General features: G+C 41.9%; 1 long non-coding RNA gene across 1 annotated transcript in view; it reads right to left on the bottom strand.

The window, feature by feature from the left end:
- The window catches only part of LOC141585612 (uncharacterized), a 59,994-nt gene extending 41,483 nt beyond the window's left edge, over window positions 1-18,511 (bottom strand). Inside the window, exon 1 of the long non-coding RNA XR_012519177.1 lies at window positions 17,861-18,511. This is a non-coding gene — a long non-coding RNA (uncharacterized LOC141585612). The remainder of the gene's footprint in view (window positions 1-17,860) is intronic.
- Between the last annotated feature and the right edge of the window lie 1,276 nt (window positions 18,512-19,787).

The following is a 19,787-nucleotide window of genomic DNA, read 5'->3' on the forward strand; positions in this document are numbered from 1 at the left end:
CAATCTCTGCCTCCCAGGTTCAAGCAATTCTCATGCCTTAGCCTCCCGAGTAGCTGGAATTACAGGCCTGTGCAACCACACCCGGCTAATTTTTGTATTTTTAGAAGAGACAGGATTTTGCCATGTTGGCCAGGCTGGTCTTGAACTCCTGAACTCAGGTGATCTGCCCACCTCGGTCTCCCAAAGTGCTGGGATCACAGGCCTGAGCCACAGAGTCCAGCCTAGATCATTCTCTATATTTCATATCTTGTCCAAGATTTCACTCTAACATCAGGATCAGCTCGCTTTCATGATTTTAGATGAATTTCCTTTATTACCATTCTCAGAACATGAAGAGATGACTCTAAATATTTCTTTTGAGGAACTAAGTGGTATACCTTAAATTTGCATAGCAGTATACTTTCACATAGTTTGCCTAATCTTATCTTTACAAATATTTGTGAGTTAGAGAGAGCAGATATTAATAGCCTCATTTTAGAGATGAGGAAATAAAGGCTGAAGTTACAGTGAATTGTCCAAGGTCACTGAGAAACTACATGGCAAAACTGGGATTTAAGCCCAGATATTCTCTCAATTCAGTGCACTTTCTACTTGTGGGGACAATAAATCAGATTTCTCTGGGCCAGTGCAAATTTTCTATATCAAGTCACAGTCTCCCCATTACTTCACTCAAATAAGTTGAAACAAGAGTTGATTTTTAAATTAGAAAACACAAGCATTATAATTAAAACAGTGGGAGGGCTCCCAAAGGAGGAATCAGGTCAGATACTCAAGCTAATACTCTAATTTCAGTGCAATGGAAGAATGGCTATGTCTTATCCCTTCCCAGTCTACAACTGAAGAATGAAGAGAGAAGTTTAATGAATATGGAGCCGGGAAGGTTGCAAGGACAGAAGTAGCATTGCTTAAGGGAGTGCTAGTTCTTGCTCACCCTCAAGTTATCCTATATAAAATTCAGTAATACTAGCTAGAATACAGTGTTTTGTACTAATAAACATTCAATAAACATAGTTTGAGTATTAGAAGAAAAAAGAAATCCTGGCACGTGACGCAGGCTCTAACTTCAGAGAAAAAAAGAAGCCATAAGATATGAACCCCCTTAACTTCCCATTATCAAATCTTTAAACTGACCTATTTCTGAGGCCCATTTCCTTTCCTTTTGCTCTTTTCTATGGAAAATCCCTCTTCTGCTGACTGCCTTCCTAGAAACCTTTGTCTAGTTCCAGTCGTCAACCTTTTTTGCTCTTCAGACCCCTTCCTATTGTGCATGAACATTGACATTCAAAACACCCTCCTTCAACTCAGCTAACTCTCCTTTTCCTCTCCACTCCTTCATAAACTAAAGAACTGTCTCTATCTGCTATCTCTCCATCAATTCCTACAACTCAATTCTCAATCTACTTCATTCTGGCTTTTTGCCTCCTCAGTCCACCAAAACTACTCTTACAAATAGACAAGATGACTATATCAAGTATTGTTCAAACCAGAATTTTTGAAAATACTAAATCCTCCTCCCCTACCCATTGTGCAATAGCATACACCCTGTTCATTTCCTTCACACCCTGGAATTCTGTACTTAACTAGTTTACTTCTAACTGTCTGTCTTCTAGTTTACTGCCAAACTTCAAGGATACTGAAGTTTAGTTACCCTGGTGCCTGGAAGACATTCCCAGCACCTGGCATAACGCTGACATGTAGCAGGAGCTCAATATACTTTTTTGGATGAATGACACATGAATAAGTAGATGAAAAAATAAATACCATGCAGAACACTTTTGGAAAATAGTGATATAAATAGTATAAAATTGAGAATACTATAGCTGGTATATCTTTGTGCTCTATATAAAAAATCAGCAACTGAATCTCTGAGGTAAAGGTCAAACAACCCGAAAGGGTCAGAGTTGCCACCAGGAAAAAGGAAGAATGAGTGGAGAGGCCGGGCGTGGTGGCTCACGCCTGTAATCCTAGCACTTTGGGAGGCCAAGGTGGGTGGATCACCTGAGGTCAGGAGTTCAAAACCAGCCTGGCCATGATGGTGAAACCCCATCTTTAAAAAAAAAAAAAAAAAAAAAAAGAATGAGTGGAGAAAAGTTGAGAGAACTGGTGAGTTCAAACCATTTCCTCTATTCTTCTTCGATACTTGCTCTCTATATAACTCTATTTTAATTCCACACCTTGGACCAGCAGAGAAAATTACACTAATGAATAGGCAAAATGATCTTTCTTTTCTTTTTTTTCTGAGATGGAGTTTTACTCTCATTACCCAAGCTGGAGTACAGTGGCACAATCTTGGCTCACTGCAATCTCTGCCTCCTGGGTTCAAGCAATTCTCCTGCTTCAGCCTCTCGAGAAGCTGAGATTATAAGTATGTGCCACCACACCTGGCTAATTTTGTGTCTGTGTGTTTTTAGTAGAGACAGGGCTTCATCATGTTGTTCAGGCTGGTCTTGAACTCCTGACCTCAGGTGATCCACCTGCCTCAGTCTCCCAAAGTGCTGGGATTACAGATGTGAGCCACTGCACCCAGCTCAATCTTTTTGGGTAAGGAACACTATTCTGTCTGACAGAGGGGTGAACTATGGATATGGAAGTCAAACATTCAGAAGGATTATCAACAGCAGTGCTATCTTTGCTATAGTCAGGTTGTCGCAATGAATACCAAAAGAAGATTTATTCCATAACAGGAATGACACTTCGGACAGCTATCAAATAACATTTACTTATCTTTTTAACAGTCACTTTTTAAAGATTAAGACAAATATTTAACTAGATAGATATTCTCCTATCAGTTATACATCAGTCACATGAATCTCTCTGTAGTAAACAAGCAATCAAATAAGGCGAGAGCTACTACTGAGAAAAGGAAAAATGGGAGTGGGAGATGAAGAAAGGTGAGAGACCTATGCGTTATTATTATTGTTTATCTCGTTATTGAAAAGCTACACATTGGACACATACACAATAAAGAAAAAGTCTTTCACCTCTGAGAATAAATATTCCAAGCACACTCTGAGGTCCCAATTTTTTTTTTTTTTTTTTTTTGAGACAGAGTCTCACTGTCACCCAGGCTGGAGTGTAGGGGTGCAATCTTGCCTCACTGCAACCTCTGCCTCTTGAGTTCAAGAAATTCCCAGCCTCCCAAGTAGCTGGGACTACATGTGTGCAACACTACATCTGGTTAATTTTTTTTGTATTTTTAGTAGAGACAGGGTTTCACCATATTAGCCAGGCTGGTCTCAAACTCCTGACCACAAATAATCTACCCACCTCAGCATCCCAAAGTCCTGGGATTACAGCGTGAGCCACCACACCAGGCCCCCAGCTTCCTACTTTTGGGGACTACATCCCGGAATAGTACAGGGCTGTCAACAAGATTGGTTCTGCCCCAGAATGACAGCCCCTATGCCTTTCCTATTTAATATTACAAATAATCACAAACCATGTCGATGGTATTTGTTAGTTACAAAATGTCTCAAATAGGAGAAAATTTACTTGCAAATGTAGCATCTGAAAGCTGCCTGTCCTGTCTTTACAATGCCATCTATCACTGTATGCAGGGAAGAGGGGTACAAAATGGGAGAAGAGCTGGTCCCAGAAGTCTCTGAGGTATGCCTCCTGTTTTGTAGAGAACATTTCCTTCTAGGACAGAAGCCACCCTAACCTCTATTCTAGGACAATGCCATAATAAAATTATTTTGTAAGATAGCAATCATATTGCAGTCATGCCAGTTTTTCTGCATCAGTTAAGGTAATTTTGAGTGAAGCAACAAAACCCCTGACTCTAACTGGCTAAAACAATCAAGGTGATTCATCAGCTCACGTATTTGAAAAATCCAAAGGCAGGGCAAGCTCTTGCATTTGAAAAGTCCAAAGGCAGAGCTCCACCTCTCTCTCTGTTTGCCTGCTTTGTGAGTTGACTCTGTCCTCAAACTGGCCTCCTTCTTAGTTGCAAGTGACTAATAGGAGGAACACTAGTTACTTATATCTTCCTTCCCATTAAAGGGGAGGAGGCCCTTACTTCATTCAACCATGAAACTGAAGTACAGCACTTTGTTCTGATGAAGCCATCCCAGAACCAATCATGATGGCAAGAGAGAGAGGATTAGAATCATCCATGGACACAGGCAAGAGTCAATCCATCCCACCTATAATGCATGGCTGCAACTGAATGCAGGAGGAGTGTGATGCAGGAGAGGCACCATCATGTATGTATCCTGCCTCTGCATTGATAACCTTGGGCCCTGTGACTTAATACTATACACACACACACACACACACACACACACACACCTCTCTGAGAAACAGACTCTGTTTTTAGCCACTATCTCTCTCCCTGCCATCTTTACCTCCTGCTTTGTCAAAATGTTTGGCAGGGAAAGCAAAGCAGGAAAGAAGATGAGGAAAAATAAGAGAAAATATTATGTGTCCCTCATTTTAGCAGTGGAAGGACTCTGGAAAGGATTGAATGATTCAATCTGCATAGCTACTCAAGGTTTGCAGCTGCAGCCAGATCCACTCCTGTTGACAATCAGATATACATGGTGATCAAGATAAATTCTATTTGGGAAAATTCTAGAAGAGAAAGTGAAACAGGTAGATTGCCCAGAGGCACTATTCAAGTCAGAACATTTCTCCTTCAAACCAAATACTACCTTTTGTGTTAGCCATGCACTCTTAGTGATTAAGTAAAGGAACAATCTAAAAACATAAAAAAAATTGTGCATAATTATTCACAATAGCAGTAAAAAAACTGAAAACAAGTTAAATATTCATCAGTAGGTGAAGTGTTACATAGATTATGATACATCCATTAAATGGAACAGTAGACAACAATAGTAAATAATGGTTCTAAAGCCCCTGTAATAACATGGAATAATATTATTACTAAATTAAAAAGCAGAATTTGACATATAATTGTCTAAAATGTATACATCAGGTATGATTATATAAAATATATATATAAAAAGTGATTGGAAAGAATGCATCAAATACTGACCTGAATTTTACTGAAATGTTTTCTATTTCTCAGCTTTTTATGATATTGTCAAATTATTTTGTAACTGAAAAACATTAGAAAGTACAATTTTTTTTTTTTTTTAGATAGAGTCTTGCTCTATTGCCCAGGCTGGAGTGCAGTGGCACGATCTCAGCTCATTGCAGCTTCCACCTCTCAAGCTCAAGTGATTCTCCTGCCTCAGCCTCCCTGGGTAGCTGGGATTACAGATGAGCGCCATCACGCCCAGATAATTTTTAGTAGAGATGGGGTTTTGCCATGTTGGCCAGGCTGGTCTTGAACTCCTGACCTCAGGTAATCCGCCTGCCTCAGCCTCCCAAAGTGCTGGGATTAGAGGCACGAGCCATTTGCACCCAGCCTAGAAAGTACTATTAAGAACAGATAACCACTTAGCATTTGCCTCTGTGCTGGTGAAATCAGTTAACAATTAGCTGCTTTGTTCTTTGCCCCAACGGCACTCCATCATACATTCAACAAACAATTATTGAGCATCTGTTATGTACTAGGCACCTGGGAACTATCAGTGAGCTAAATGACTTGGGTTTTGCCCCTATCTTTATAGCCCAGTGAAGAACACAGATAAGCAAATAATTTATTGCAAATTAGGAAAACATGTTATGAAGGTAATCAACAGAAGATCCTAAGAGGAGGGTAACCTGCTTCGAAAGGGGGTCAGAGAGGATTCTGAGGAGGTGGTATCTAAGTTGAGACTTGAAGAGGAGAAGGTGCCAGAAGCCACAAGTGCAATTTAAGCAGAGAACCTAGAGTGAGAAAGAGCTTGGGACAAAGAAAGCTGGTGTGGCTGAAGCACAGTGCAAGAAGAAAATAGGGTGTATTCATTTGTTTTCACACTGCTGGTAAAGACATTCCTGAGACTGGGAAGAAAAAGAGGTTTAATTGGACTTACAGTTCCCCATGGCTGGGAAGACCTCAGAATCACGGTGGGAGGTGAAAAGTACTTCTTACATGACAGCAGCAAGAGAAAAGGAGAGAAGCAAAAGTTGAAAACCCTGATAAACCCATCAGATCTCGTGAGACTTATTCACTATCAGAGAACAGCATGGGAATGATTCAGTTACCTCCCCCCGTGGTCTCTCCCACAACACATGAGAATTCTGGGAAATACAATTCAAGTTGAGATCTGGATGGGGAAACAACCAAACTGTATCAGAGGAGTAAGCAGCGGGCCAGATTATGCAAAGCCTTGATAAGAATTTTGGATTTGGGGAGAGAGATCCAAGATCGCTGATCACTAGCAGCTCGGGATCGTAGCTCCCAGTGAAAACGCAAAGAAAGAGAGGACGCCACACCTTCACATGAATTCTTGTTGCTCACGCACCAGGAGATTCCCAGCAGAGGAGCCCCACGGGTCACCAGCGCGACTCTTGTGACCGGCGAGGCGGTTTTGCCGGCACCTCGGAGCATCGGTTCTTGGTGCAGAGTCAGAAAAGCACCATCAATCTTAACGCCGCCGATTTAGTCGGCGCAGTGGGTTGCTCAGATTTCGGCGCTGAGAATCAATAAGTTGGACGTCCACTCAGAAACCCAATTACAAAGACGGTAATTATAAAGACCACAGATGGATAAATCTACAATGAAGGGAAGAAAACAGTCAAAAAAAGGCTGAGAATACCCAAGGTCAGAATGTCTCTCCCTTAGCAGGGGATCCCAGTTCCTCATCAGCAACAAAACAAGGCTTGATGGAGAACGAGTGTGTTCCAATTACAGAAGCAGGCTTCAAACTGTGGATAATAAGAAACTTCTGTGAATTAAAAGAACTTGTTCTAACACAATCTAAAGAAACTAAGAACTTTGAAAAAAGGTTTGACGAAATGTCAACAAGAATACAAAATTGAGAGAGGAAAATAAGTGAATTGATGGAGCTGAAAAACACAATACAAGAACTACGTGAAGTATGCACAAGTTTTAACAGCCGAATTGATCAAGCAGAAGGAAAGGGTATCAGAGGTCGAAGACCAACTCAATGAAATAAAACTAGAAGACAAGATTAGAGAAAAAAGGATAAAAAGGAACGAGCAAAGTCTCCAAGAAATATGGGACTATGTGAAAAGACCTAATCTACGTTTGATAGGTGTACCTGAATGTGACGAAGAGAATGAATCCAAGCTGGAAAATACGCTTCAGGATATTATTCAGGAAAATTTTCCCAACTTAGTAAGGCAGGATAATATTCAACTCCAGGTAATACAGAGAACACCACAAAGATATTTCTCAAGAAGAGCAACTCCAAGGCACATAATCGTCAGATTCACCAGGGTTGAAATGAAGGAGAAAATACTAAGGGCAGCCAGAGAGAAAGGTCAGGTTACTCACAAAGGGAAGCCTATCAGACTTACAGCAGACCTCTCAGCAGAAACCCTACAAGCCAGAAGAGAGTGGGGACCAATATTCAACATCCTTAAAGAAAAGAACTTTCAACCAAGAATTTCACATCCAGCCAAACTAAGCTTCATACGTGAAGGAAAAATAAAGTTTTTTTGTGAACAAGCAAGCACTCAGAGAATTAATCACCACCAGGCCTGCTTTACAAGAGCTTCTGAAAGAACCACTACACATAGAAAGGAACAAACAGTAACAGCCTTTCTAAAAAATACCAAAAAGTAAAGAACATCAATATAACGAAGAATTTACATCAACTAATGGGCAAAATAGCCAGCTAATATTAAATGGCAGTATTAAACTCACATATATCTTTTTTTTTTTTTTTTTTTTTTTTTGAGACGGAGTTTCGCTCTTGTTACCCAGGCTGGAGTGCAATGGCGCGATCTCGGCTCACCGCAACCTCCGCCTCCTGGGTTCAGGCAATTCTCCTGCCTCAGCCTCCTGAGTAGCTGGGATTACAGGCACGTGCCACCATGCCCAGCTAATTTTTTTTTTTTTTTTTTTTTTTTTTAGTAGAGACGGGGTTTCACCATGTTGACCAGGATGGTCTCGATCTCTTGACCTCGTGATCCACCCGCCTCAGCCTCCCAAAGTGCTGGGATTACAGGCGTGAGCCACCGCGCCCGGCACATATATCATTATTAATTCTAAATTTAAATCGACTAAATTCCCCAATTCAAAGACAGGCAATTTGGACAAAAAACTAAAACCCATCTGTATGCTGTATCCAGACCCATCTCACATTCAAGGATACACAAAGACTCAAAACAAGGGATGGAAAGAGACTTACCAACCAAACAGAGAGCAAAAATAAATAAATAAAAAGCAGAAGTTACAATTTTTGCCTCTGATAAAATAGTCTTTAAGCAACAAAGATCAAAAGAAGCAAAGAAGGACATTATATAATGATAAAAGAATCAACACAACAAGAACAGTTAAAGATCCTAAATATATACGCACCCAATACAGGAATACCCAGACATACAAGACTTATAAAGAGACTTAGACTCCCACACAATAATAGTGGGAGATTTCAACATTAATATTAGACAGATCAATGCGACAGAAAATTAACGATATCCAGGACTTGAACTCAGATCTGGAACAAGTAAACGTAATTAACATTTATAGAACTCTCCACTTTACACAAAATATACACTCTTATCAGTACCACATCATATCAACTTAGAAGTTTAAACGAAATGTTGGTTGGCTCCTTGTTTGTTATTCTCTTCCCTCATTTTCTTTCATGTCTCCATTATTAAGGACAATTATAGGCATACCCATATTTAGACTGCATTCTAGCCCGGGCAACAAAGCAATACCCCCATTCTCTCTCCCTCTTCCTCTTTCTCTTTCTTCCTCTTCTTTATTCTTTTTCTTATTATTCTTTTTTTCTTTCTAAAAAAAAAAAAAAAAACCTACCTACCAGTAGAAAATATAGGGGGAAATTATATATGTGTGTATGTATATAGAGATACATATGTATACACACACACATATATACGCACATATATATATTTTTTATCCTGTAATCAGAAGCCCTTTTGAAATACGACCTCAAACCCATAACTATGAAAGAAAAGATGTATGAATCTGACAACTTTAAAAAAATATTCTGCATTAAAAAAAAAAAAAAAGAATTTTGGATTTTATTCCAAGTGCAACATGAAGTCACTAAAGGGTTGTGTTGAGAAAAAACATGGGTCAGTTAGCCTTTTAATAAGATCACTCTAGCATGATTGTGAAGAATTAATTGGTAATGGGTGGGAGGCAAGATAAGAAGTACAAAGACCTGTCAGGTCTTTGTAGAAGATGCTGAACTTGGCTGGTGCGGTGGCTTATGCCTGTTAATTCCAGCACTTTGGGAGGCCAAGGCAGGTGGATCACTTGAGGTCAGGAGTTTAAGACTAGCCTGGCCAACATGGTGAAACCCCATCTCTACTAAAAATACAAAAATTAGCCGGGCACGTGCCTGTAATCCCAGCTCCTTGGGAGGCTGAGGCAGGAGAATCGCTTTAACCCAGGAGGCGGAGGTTGCAGTGAGCAGAGATCACACCATTGCACTCGAGCCTGAACAACACAGCAAGACTCTATTTCAAGAAAAAAAAAAGATGGTGAACTGGATTAAGGTAGTGGCAGTGAATTATACTGGAAGATTTCAGGGTATGTTTTCTAAATAGACGGAGAAGACCAGGTGTGATGGCTCATGCCTGTAATTCAATATTTTGGGAAGCCAAAGTGGGAAGATCACTTAAGGCCAAGAGTTCAAGACCAGCCTGAGCAATACAGCAAGATCCCAACTCTCAAAAAAATTGTTTTAAAAATTGGGCTGGTGGTGCACATCTGCAGTCCCTGTATTCCTCACCTTTTTTGTGATATTGTCACATTAATTTTGTAACTGAAAAAATTAGAAAGCATTATTGATTATAGATTACTTAGCATTTGCCTCTGTGCTAACTCCTGGACTCAAGTGACCCTCCCACATTAACCTGAAGGCTGCAGTGAGCTATGTCACACTACTGCACTCCAACCTGCGCAACAGACCAAGACCCAATCTCAAAAAAAAACAGAGGACATGTTTCGGTGCGGGGAGAATAAGACATGAACAATAGTGCCCAGATGACTGGTTTGAGCTACTGGGCGTAGCAGTGGCATTTACAGAAATGGAGAAAAGTGAGGAATGGCAGTAACCTTTACAGAAATGGGGAAGGTGAGGAAAAATAGATTCTGGGGGTAAAATGAAGAATTTAGTAAATTTAAATAACACAAAACTGCACCATATAATTTTCTTATATAATCGCTCTCTCCAGGAAGACCTTTAAGGATGAAGAATATATTTTTCACCTTTGAAGTCTCAACACCCTGAACAACAAAACATGTTGCAGACTAGGTATTTAGTGTTCCTCAAATGAACATCACACTTTGCAAGTATTTCATTCATTCCAGTGTAATAAGATTCTAGTTATTGTGAAAAGCCATTTAAACAGTTTTCCTTACCAAGGAAAAGTTGATTGATGATTAATTTTTCTTTAACTTAAAGAGAATGGAAAAGTATGTAATTTCTTAAAATTATTTTTTGTTTGTTTAGTTTTCTGTAAAGTAAATAGCAGTTAAAAGCTTAAATACGTGTGTTTACATTCTTGGACCTGCTACTGACCTTCTTCAAGTGATTTTACCTCCCAGTGTTTCAGTTTCTCCATTTGCAAAAGGGAGATAATGGTGGTTGCCTTATCTCACAAGGATGTCATGAAAATAAGTCAGATAAATTGCTTTGCCCTCCTTGGAGAGGGGCTCTAGAAAGTAAGCATTATTAGATATGATGATGAATACCCACAACTTCAAAGATATTTTTAAATTGCGCACCCCTCGCCCCCTGGCCAAGTCTTTGAACATGTTAAGCCTATGAATAGCACTGGGTTAGGTGTGTATACACTTCTGGCAAGCTTTCACCTCTTGTTAAAGCAGTAAATGGTCTTTGAACAAACGTATTTCTCATTCTTCGATAACTATGCTTCCTTGTTTGTACACTTGAAAGATGATTATCATCTGGCATATGAGGTCAAGCTGAACTCCTCGGTGCCATTACAGTTCTAATGTAGCTTTAATTTGAGTTTTTCTTCCAAGGTTGAAAATAAGTTATATACTTTAGCAAACTACTCACATTTTTTAAAAAGATTGTGGAGGAATATAACTGTTTTTGCAACTGATACGTATAATGTTTTTCATTTTAGTTATTATATCCTCATTGACCATACAAAAAATTCAATATTTGTATGTCTTCATTTTTGTATGTTTCTGTTTTCTTTAAATTGCTTTTACTTACCTATAATTATGCCTTTTAACACTTACATAGACAGCCATATACACCCTTAAATATCATTAAAGTGAAAACCTAGAGCCTTAAGACAAAAAAAAAAAAAAAAAAAAAAAAAAAGACAGTCAAACAAACATCATCTAGAGCAAGAATCTTACTGCAGGTGTGCATCAAGTTCATACCTGGTATTATTTTAAAAATTCACAAATCATTAGTACTCCCACCCTTCTCCACATATCTCTCAACTATATACCCAAGTCAAAACCACTTCCTGCTGAAGTAACTACAACATACTCATTAGGGCACCATAAAATCATTACTTGCAAAGTAAAGAGTAAGACATAATTCTCCTCTCATTAACACTACTAGTTGCTGTCATATGCATTATTCATATATTCCCCCCACAACCACACTTCAAGGTAAGTCTAAGTACATCCACTTGATACATGTGGAATCTAAAGGTGGGTGACTTATGCTACACTCCCTCAGCTAGGTTAATACAGGGTAAAAGTACCAGACCACAATAATACCCTTATTTTCATGTCTTCCTGTTTCCTTTTTATATCAAGGAAGAAATCAGAAGTTGAGGCAATACAAATAACCCTATATACTTTGATACCTACCTAGGATGGGAGATAAAAACCAGAGTAAAGGAAAAAAATGGGAAAAAATGCCCTCAATTCCACCAAGGGTTGGTGGAACCCTCTTCACATCCCATAAGGACTGACAGAATGGACACTGAAAGACAGGCCCACCCCTCAGGCAGAACTACTGAAAGATATGTCCTAAGCCCTAGATGTGAAGGAGTAGCACTACTATTTTCAGAATATCATTAAAATTTAATTTTGAAACTTCTCTTTAGTGATATTCCCAGAAACCTATAAAAGATACCAACAGTGTCATCTCCTCTCAAATACATTTATTTTGGGTAGGTCTTAAACTGGTAGGGTGGTCCAAACCCTCACCCTTCCAGGGAAAGCATTCAGGAATGCCTAAATTTGCCTAGGCCAAAGGTAACAAATTAATAGCCTATAAAGGACCAGATTTTATTTCAAAGGGTTTTTTGATTTGCCCAATGCAATGACTTCAGCTATCAACAACCTAAGCTAGGAGGTCCCCAGGCCATCGTTACATCTGAGAAACTGGCTACAAATCTGGGGGGTTCCCACTACCCCTTCAAGTTTCATAATTAACTGAATGACTTACAGAACCCAAGAAAATGTTATTTTGGTTTCATTATAGCAAAAGGATTTTTATTATGGTTATTATTAGTTTTATTATAGCAAAATGATTCAAGTCAGAACTAGCCAAAGGGAGAGACACATAAAGTGAGGTCTGGGAGGGTTCCAAAAAGAAGGTTCCATTGTCCCTCTCCTCATGTCCTCAGGGACACATTTTCCTCCTAGTACACTGAGTATTGCCAACCTGGGAAGTTCATCCAAGCTTTGGTGTGTCCAGAGCTTTTACTGGGGCTTCATTACAGGCATGACTAGATGAATCACAGGTCATGTGGCTCAGTCTCTAGCCCTTCTCCCCTCAGGAGGTTGAGCTAATATCATGGGGCCCAAAGCCCTAACACTCTTATCACATGACTGACCAACCCCCAATCATGAGTCATCTCATTAGCATCAACTATTAGGTCTAGTCCAAGGGGCCTACCATGAAAAGACACTCCTACCATTCTTGGTGAACTCCAAAGGTTTAGAGGCTACTTCCCAGGGTTCAGGAACAAAGGCCAGCCAAATTCTTTATTATGCACTTATATATTTAAATTTATTTCAATGTAGCTACCAACATTTTATAGTGAGTGGTATTGACATAAAAATCTGAATTTTTGTCTTTTCTGCAATATTGACAATTTTAGGCTCCATTTCCAAGAGACTGCTGCCTCCTTAAAAAGGGACATGCATTCTCCCCACCATCTCTGTAGTCTCTATTTTCTTACTCCTGGTGTGATTCACTTCCTTGTTTCCTTTCTGTCCATGGCAGACATTTAAATTTGCAAATCCTGGCCTAATTCTTGTGTATTTTTGCTGTTTTTACTTACATCACACATTATTACCTTAAAAGAATGAACATGGAAGGAATGACAGTTACCTTTTGTCATTTCATTCTTATCTTAAAACCACTCCTCCATTGTAGTCTGTGAGAGGGTGGGAGCATGTGTACACATGCTTGTGCCTGCGCCATCTATTTGTCTCTTAAGTCCTGAGCCAGACTAACATGGAATTTTTGACTGCAGTACCAGGACAAGCTGAATTAAATTAAAACTCAATCTCATCCTCAGAGTCAAAACCCATAACCAACCCTGGACCTTACAAAGGAAGTACCTCATTCTGAAGGACAAAACTAAAAGCATGTTTCTCAATATTTTTAAAGCCCTATCTTCCTTCATAAGCATAAAATTCTCACATCCTTATTTATGTGAAATGCACCTAAGTGACCGAAAATAAAGCGAACAGGCCAGGTGCAGTGGCTTACACCTGTAATCCCAGCATTGTGGGAGGCCAAGGCAGGTGGATCACAAGGTCAGGAGTTCAAGACCAGCCTGGCCAAAGTGGTGAAATCCTGTCTCTACTAAAAATACAAAAATTGGCCGGGCACGGTGGCTCAAGCCTGTAATCCCAGCACTTTGGGAGGCCAAGGCGGGTGGATCATGAGGTCAAGAGATCGAGACCATCCTGGTCAACATGGTGAAACCCCATCTCTACTAAAAATACAAAAAATTAGCTGGGCATGGTGGCGCGTGCCTGTAATCTCAGCTACTCAGGAGGCTGAGGCAAGAGAATTGCCTGAACCCAGGAGGCAGAGGTTGCGGTGAGCCGAGATTGCGCCATTGCACTCCAGCCTGGGTAAGAAGAGCGAAACTCCGTCTCAAAAAACAAAAAAACAAAAAAACAAAAAAGAAACACACACACACACATTCACACATTAGACCGGGCGTGGTGGCTCACGCTTGTAATTCAAGCACTTTGGAGGCCAAGACAGGTGGATCACCTGAGGTCAGGAGTTCAAGACCAGCCTGACCAACAGGGTGAAACCCTGTCTTTAAAAAAAAAAAAAAAGGCTGGGCGCGGTGGCTCAAGCCTGTAATCCCAGCACTTTGGGAGGCCGAGGCGGGTGGATCATGAGGTCAAGAGATCGAGACCATCCTGGTCAACATGGTGAAACCCCGTCTCTATTAAAAACACAAAAAATTAGCTGGGCATGGTGGCTCGTGCCTGTAATCCCAGCTACTCAGGAGGCTGAGGCAGGAGAATTGCCTGAACCCAGGAGGTGGAGGTTGCGGTGAGCCGAGATCGCGCCATTGCACTCCAGCCTGGGCAACAAGAGCGGAACTCCGTCTCAAAAAAAAAAAAAAAAAAAAAATTAGTCAGGCATAGTGACAGGCACCTGTAGTCCCAGCTACAAGGGAGGCTGAGGCAGGAGATTCCCTAGAACCTGGGAGGTGGAGATTGCAGTGAGCCGAGATCGTGCCACTGTAATTTAGCCTGGGCAACAAAGACTCCATCTTAAAAAAAAAAAAAAAAAGTATCATTTGCAAACTTCATATACCCTTCCTCTCACTATACCCCCAATTTGAGAATCACTGGTTTAAATATAAGAAGCATGAAACAAGCCCTAAGTAACATCAGGAGCTATGTGGACACCTGCAGTCTCTCTCAGATACAGGTGTCACATAGACCTTGAAGTACAATCAACCCTCAATACTCATAGCTTCTGTATTTGTAGATTCACCTATTCACTAAAATTGTTTATAATCTTAAAACCAATACTTGAAGTGCTTTCATAGTCATTCATGGCCATGTGCAGAGCCCTGAAAAGTTTTATTTCCCCAACACATAGGTGCCCAGGTCTGCCTTTGTAGTCAAAAGGACACTATAAACAAGTGTCCTATTTCTGGTCTACTTAGTGGCAAGTTTTCCCATTTTTGTGCTTTTAGTTGGTGATTTTGCTGTTTAAAATGACCCCCAATCATAGTGCTTAAGTGCTGTCTACCATTCCTAAGCCCAAGAAAGCTGTTATGCGCCTTACAGAAAAAAATACTTGTGATAGGCTTCATTCAGACTTAAGTGGTAGTGTTGATGAATATGAGTTCAGTGCTAATGAATCGATAACATATCTTAAGATGTCTTTAACAGAAACACACACGAAACAAGATTATGTATTGATTGGCTGACAAAGATGTTGTGACTGAATGTTCCCAGAAACCTAATCCTGCATTTCCTCTGGGAGCAATGGTTCAGTATTCACTAATTCAGTGTTCACAGAGACTTCACAGACTGTAACTACTGCAAATAACTAGAATCAGCTGTGCTTGTAAAACAGTGAAACACACACAGCACAAAATCACATCAAAGAATGTTGGGGTGGGAGGTGGATGTGGGTGGAAACCAAGGTTACAACCTTGGTTATTTTATTTTAAACCAGAAAGTGATGATGGAGTTAATGCTAGCCATCTGTCCCAGGCTGACCAACAAAGCCTGAAGGTGCAACACAGTGAAGAGAACACTGCACTAGAAGTTAGGAAGCCTAGCTTCTGGTCTCAACTCCACAAAAAATTAACTTAGGCACGAAAATAAAATCCCTCTCAACAGCCGTTTCTTCATCTGCTAGAGTTACTCAAATCTGTGGCAATAAGTCGCTTTTGCCATAATTATTATGTACAAAAAGTTTTCACATAAATTATCTCACTGGATGACCTGTATGGCCTCTCTTTACTCCAGGATTATATAAATCATTTTACCAAAAAGAAGTAATATATTGAATGTTTATAATACTAAGAATTGTCCCTTGGACTGTTTATAATAGACATGTTAGAGGGAAGACTTCAAACATGAGCTAGAAACAACTACATACTTATTTTTACATTGAGTGTATTAAATCACTGTTTTCTTTTTAAAAATGAAAGACATTCCCAGTCTGTCGCCATTCTTGCCTCAACGCCCTGCACCACCACGAATGTAAATGTGGAGAAGCAAAAGCACCACTAGATGGAGTAAGAACAAAAGACATGCGTATCTCTGTAGCTCAAGGAATCCCCGCCCTCTTGAAAAAGGGATCTTAGGCCTGGCGCGGTGGCTCACACTCCCTAATCCCAGACCTTTGGGAGGCTGAAGCAGGCGGATCAACTGAGGTCAGAAGTTCGAGACCAGCCTTGCCAACATGGTGAAACCATCTCTACTAAAAATACAAACAAATTAACCGGGTATGGAGGTGTGTGCCTGCAATCCCAGCTACTAGGGAGGCTGAAAGACAATCGATTGAACCCGGGAGGAGGAGGCTGCAATGAGCCAAGATGGGGCCACTGCACTCCACCTCTGGGCAACAGAGCAGGACTGCGTCTCGAAAGAAAGAAAGGTAGAAATTTTAGATCACCTTGAGCAAAATGAGGCTTAGTGAAGCTGGGCTACTTCCTCAAGCCTCTAGTGAAAGTTCTTGGTAAAATCCTAACTAGAATTTCATTCCTTACTTTCCACAAAACCATGCTGATTCGAAAATACTTTTTCCTTAGAGAGCATTACCAGCAACCGTGGACTCTACCATTTTTTGCACTTATTTCTAATAGTGCTAAGAAATGTTATCTGCTAGACAACTCTAGAGCACCTACTTTAGGTTAATAGGTTAAAAAGCTATAAACATACATATTCATAAATTTACTGACATGACTTTGACTGACCCTTCCAATCATCAGGATTCCAGCTACCACACTAAAGGGTGTGCCTTTATATACACACCCCTGGCTGCTGTCTCTCTTGGAAACTATCCCCAGAAGAGGGATCCTAAGGAATTGAAGGTATGGATTTGGGATGGAGTTACCTTGTCCTGACGAGTGGGCAGAATGGCCCGTTTGTTTCTTTCAACCTAGAGGGCTATCAGTTTATTTTCTTAAAGAAAATCAGAGCCAAGAATCTTGTGGGAGACCGGGGGCTGGGAGGTGGAACATATTCCTCTGTACATTTCTTTTCCGTCTCTAATTATGCCTAGTGTTCCGTTATTGGAACACTAAGCTTGTGAGGGTTATTTATATCCTACTGCTCAAGGTCATTGCCAAGGTCTGATTTAAAAAAAAAAAATTTGTAACTTCCGGCATAAAGTGACGACCATTTCTTTTTCTCTCTCTCAGACAGTTTCGCTCTTGTTGCCCAGGCTAGAGTGCAATGGCACGACCGTGGCTCACCGCAACCTCTGCCTCGCGGGTTCAAGCGATTCTCCTGCCTCCGCCTCCCGAGTAGCTGGCATTACAGACATGTGTCACCACTCCCGGCTAATTTTTGTATTTTTAGTAGAGACGGGGTTTCTCCATGATGGTTAGGCTGGTCTCGAACTCCCGACCTCGGGTGATCCACTTGCCTCGGCCTCCCAAAGTGCTGAGATTACAGGCGTGAGCAACCGCGCCCGGCCAGGAACACAACTTTCAATTTTCGTTTAGATTTTCTAATTAAATATTCACTAAATGTTTAACGATCTCTCAAAAAAATCACTGCTCTCCCACACCCGATTGAGGGGACGGGTCCAGCTCTCCTTTGAGAGGGAGCAAAAACCTCAACAAAATGTGCAGAACAGGAACTAAATTGTAATACAACCATAAAAGGCAACAAAAAGCAGAAGACAGGAGAACCTACGCAGGAACCGCTCCAGGTAACGCCGGCTCACTGCCCATTCATTTTGGCCAACTTTGGAGATGCCTTCACGTCTCCTGCCAATTTGCAGCACACTGGCCCAGTCAGGTTTCGGGGGTTTACAAGTCCCCGCTGCCGGCGAGGGGTGACAGATACGCACGATGGGCATCCCCCAAGAGCAGGAAAGCGAACTGCATGTGTGAGCCGAGTTCTGGGTGCACGTCCCACAGCTCAGGGAAGCGCGCCGCACGCGGGAACTCGCTCCGTTCCTCTTCCTGCGGCCTGAAAGGCCTGAGCCTCACCCTCGCCCCCGAGACACCCGCGGCTGACAGAGCCGAACTCTTCGCGGCGGCAATGGGCGCCTCCGGAGAAGCCCCGGGCCGACCGCGGCCTCCAGGCGGGGTTCGGGGACTGGGCAGGCTACCCGCCGCAGGTCCCCGGGAGGGGCGAACAGGCCAGCGGCTGACATTTTTTGTTTGCTCCAGAATGAACGGTAGAAGGCGGTAGGCCGAGGCTTTTCCGAACGCTGAAAGTCAGCGAGAAAAACAGCGCGCGGGGAGCAAAAGCACGGCGCCTACGCCCGTCTCAGTTAGGGTTAGACAAAAAATGGCCGCCACCCCTCCCAGGCCCACCCTCCGCAACCCGGCGCGCTGCCCGGCGACTCGGCTTATAAAGACCGCGGTCATCGACCGCGCGGATTGGCCAAGCTAACTCTCGCGGGAGGGGGACGCGGGAAATTAAAGTTCCATTTCCGGCCATGAGGAAGGACGCCGCTCCTCCCCCACGTCGGAGAAAGGCTTTGAGTCTACTTCCTACCTTCTTTAAAGGTGAGACTAGCTAGAGGCTTCAGAGGGCCGTTTTTCTATCGTCTGCAGACCAGACGTGGTTCACCTCGACTACCTTAAAAATGGAATTCATAGGAAGGTTTTAGGGCCCAGGACACAGAACACCGATTCCCGCTTCTGATCATTACATTTTTTTTTGGAGAACTTTGTGAAAATAGATTCCCGGACAGCACTGACTAAAGCAGGATCTTGTCTCGGCTCAGTGGAATGGGTCCGAGTTCCTACCCAGCCCCTTCTCCTTAGAATGCCTTCTCCTTGCGCAGAGGAAGGCTTTTATCAAGTGTAACTACTACATGATTCATCTTAAGGACTGACTCTCCCTTTTATGAGGAAAGGTGGGCTTTTCAATCATTGACTTTGCTTTGCTTTAAAGTAGTGCTGTGTTGTGATGAGGCAAAAAGAGGGGAGTAGTCCACCATAAATTGTAGCGAGATTAATTTTTTTATTATTTTTTATTTTTTTGAGATGTAGTCTCGCTCTGTCACCCTAGCCGCTGTCTCGACTCACTGCAACCTCCGCCCCCCCGGTTCAAGCCATTCTCGTGTCTCTGCCTTCTAAGTAGCTGGGATTACAGATGCCAGCCACCCGCCACCGCGCCCGGCTGGGTTTTGTGTTTTTAGTAACGACGGGGTTTCACCATGTTGCCCAGACTGGTCTCGAACTCTAGGGCCCGCTTCGACTTCCCAAAGTGCTAGGATTACCGGCGTGAGCCACTGCGCCCGGCCGCGAATTTTCATAATGGCCAGTATAGTGCAGTTTTACATACTACTGACAGGATCATCTTAAAAGTTTTACTCGTGTTCAGTTGGGTAAACTCCGTGGAGTTGTCGCTATCAGTCCTCTATCTGAAAGAAAAGTAAAATCTCTCTCTCTCTCTCTCCTGTCCCCTCTTTCTTTCATAGCATCTGCCAGGTTGTAAAGTTTTGCCTTTTTTTTTTAGACGAAGTCTTGCTCTTGTCGCCCGGGCTGGAGTACAATGGCACGATTTCGGCTCACTGCAACCTCTGCCTCCTGGGTTCAAGCGATTCTCCTGCCTCAGCCTCCAGGTAGCTAGGATTACAGGTGTGCGCCACCACGCCCAGCTA

Source organism: Saimiri boliviensis, chromosome 9, assembly GCF_048565385.1.
Source record: "Saimiri boliviensis isolate mSaiBol1 chromosome 9, mSaiBol1.pri, whole genome shotgun sequence".
Lineage (NCBI taxonomy): Eukaryota > Metazoa > Chordata > Mammalia > Primates > Cebidae > Saimiri > Saimiri boliviensis.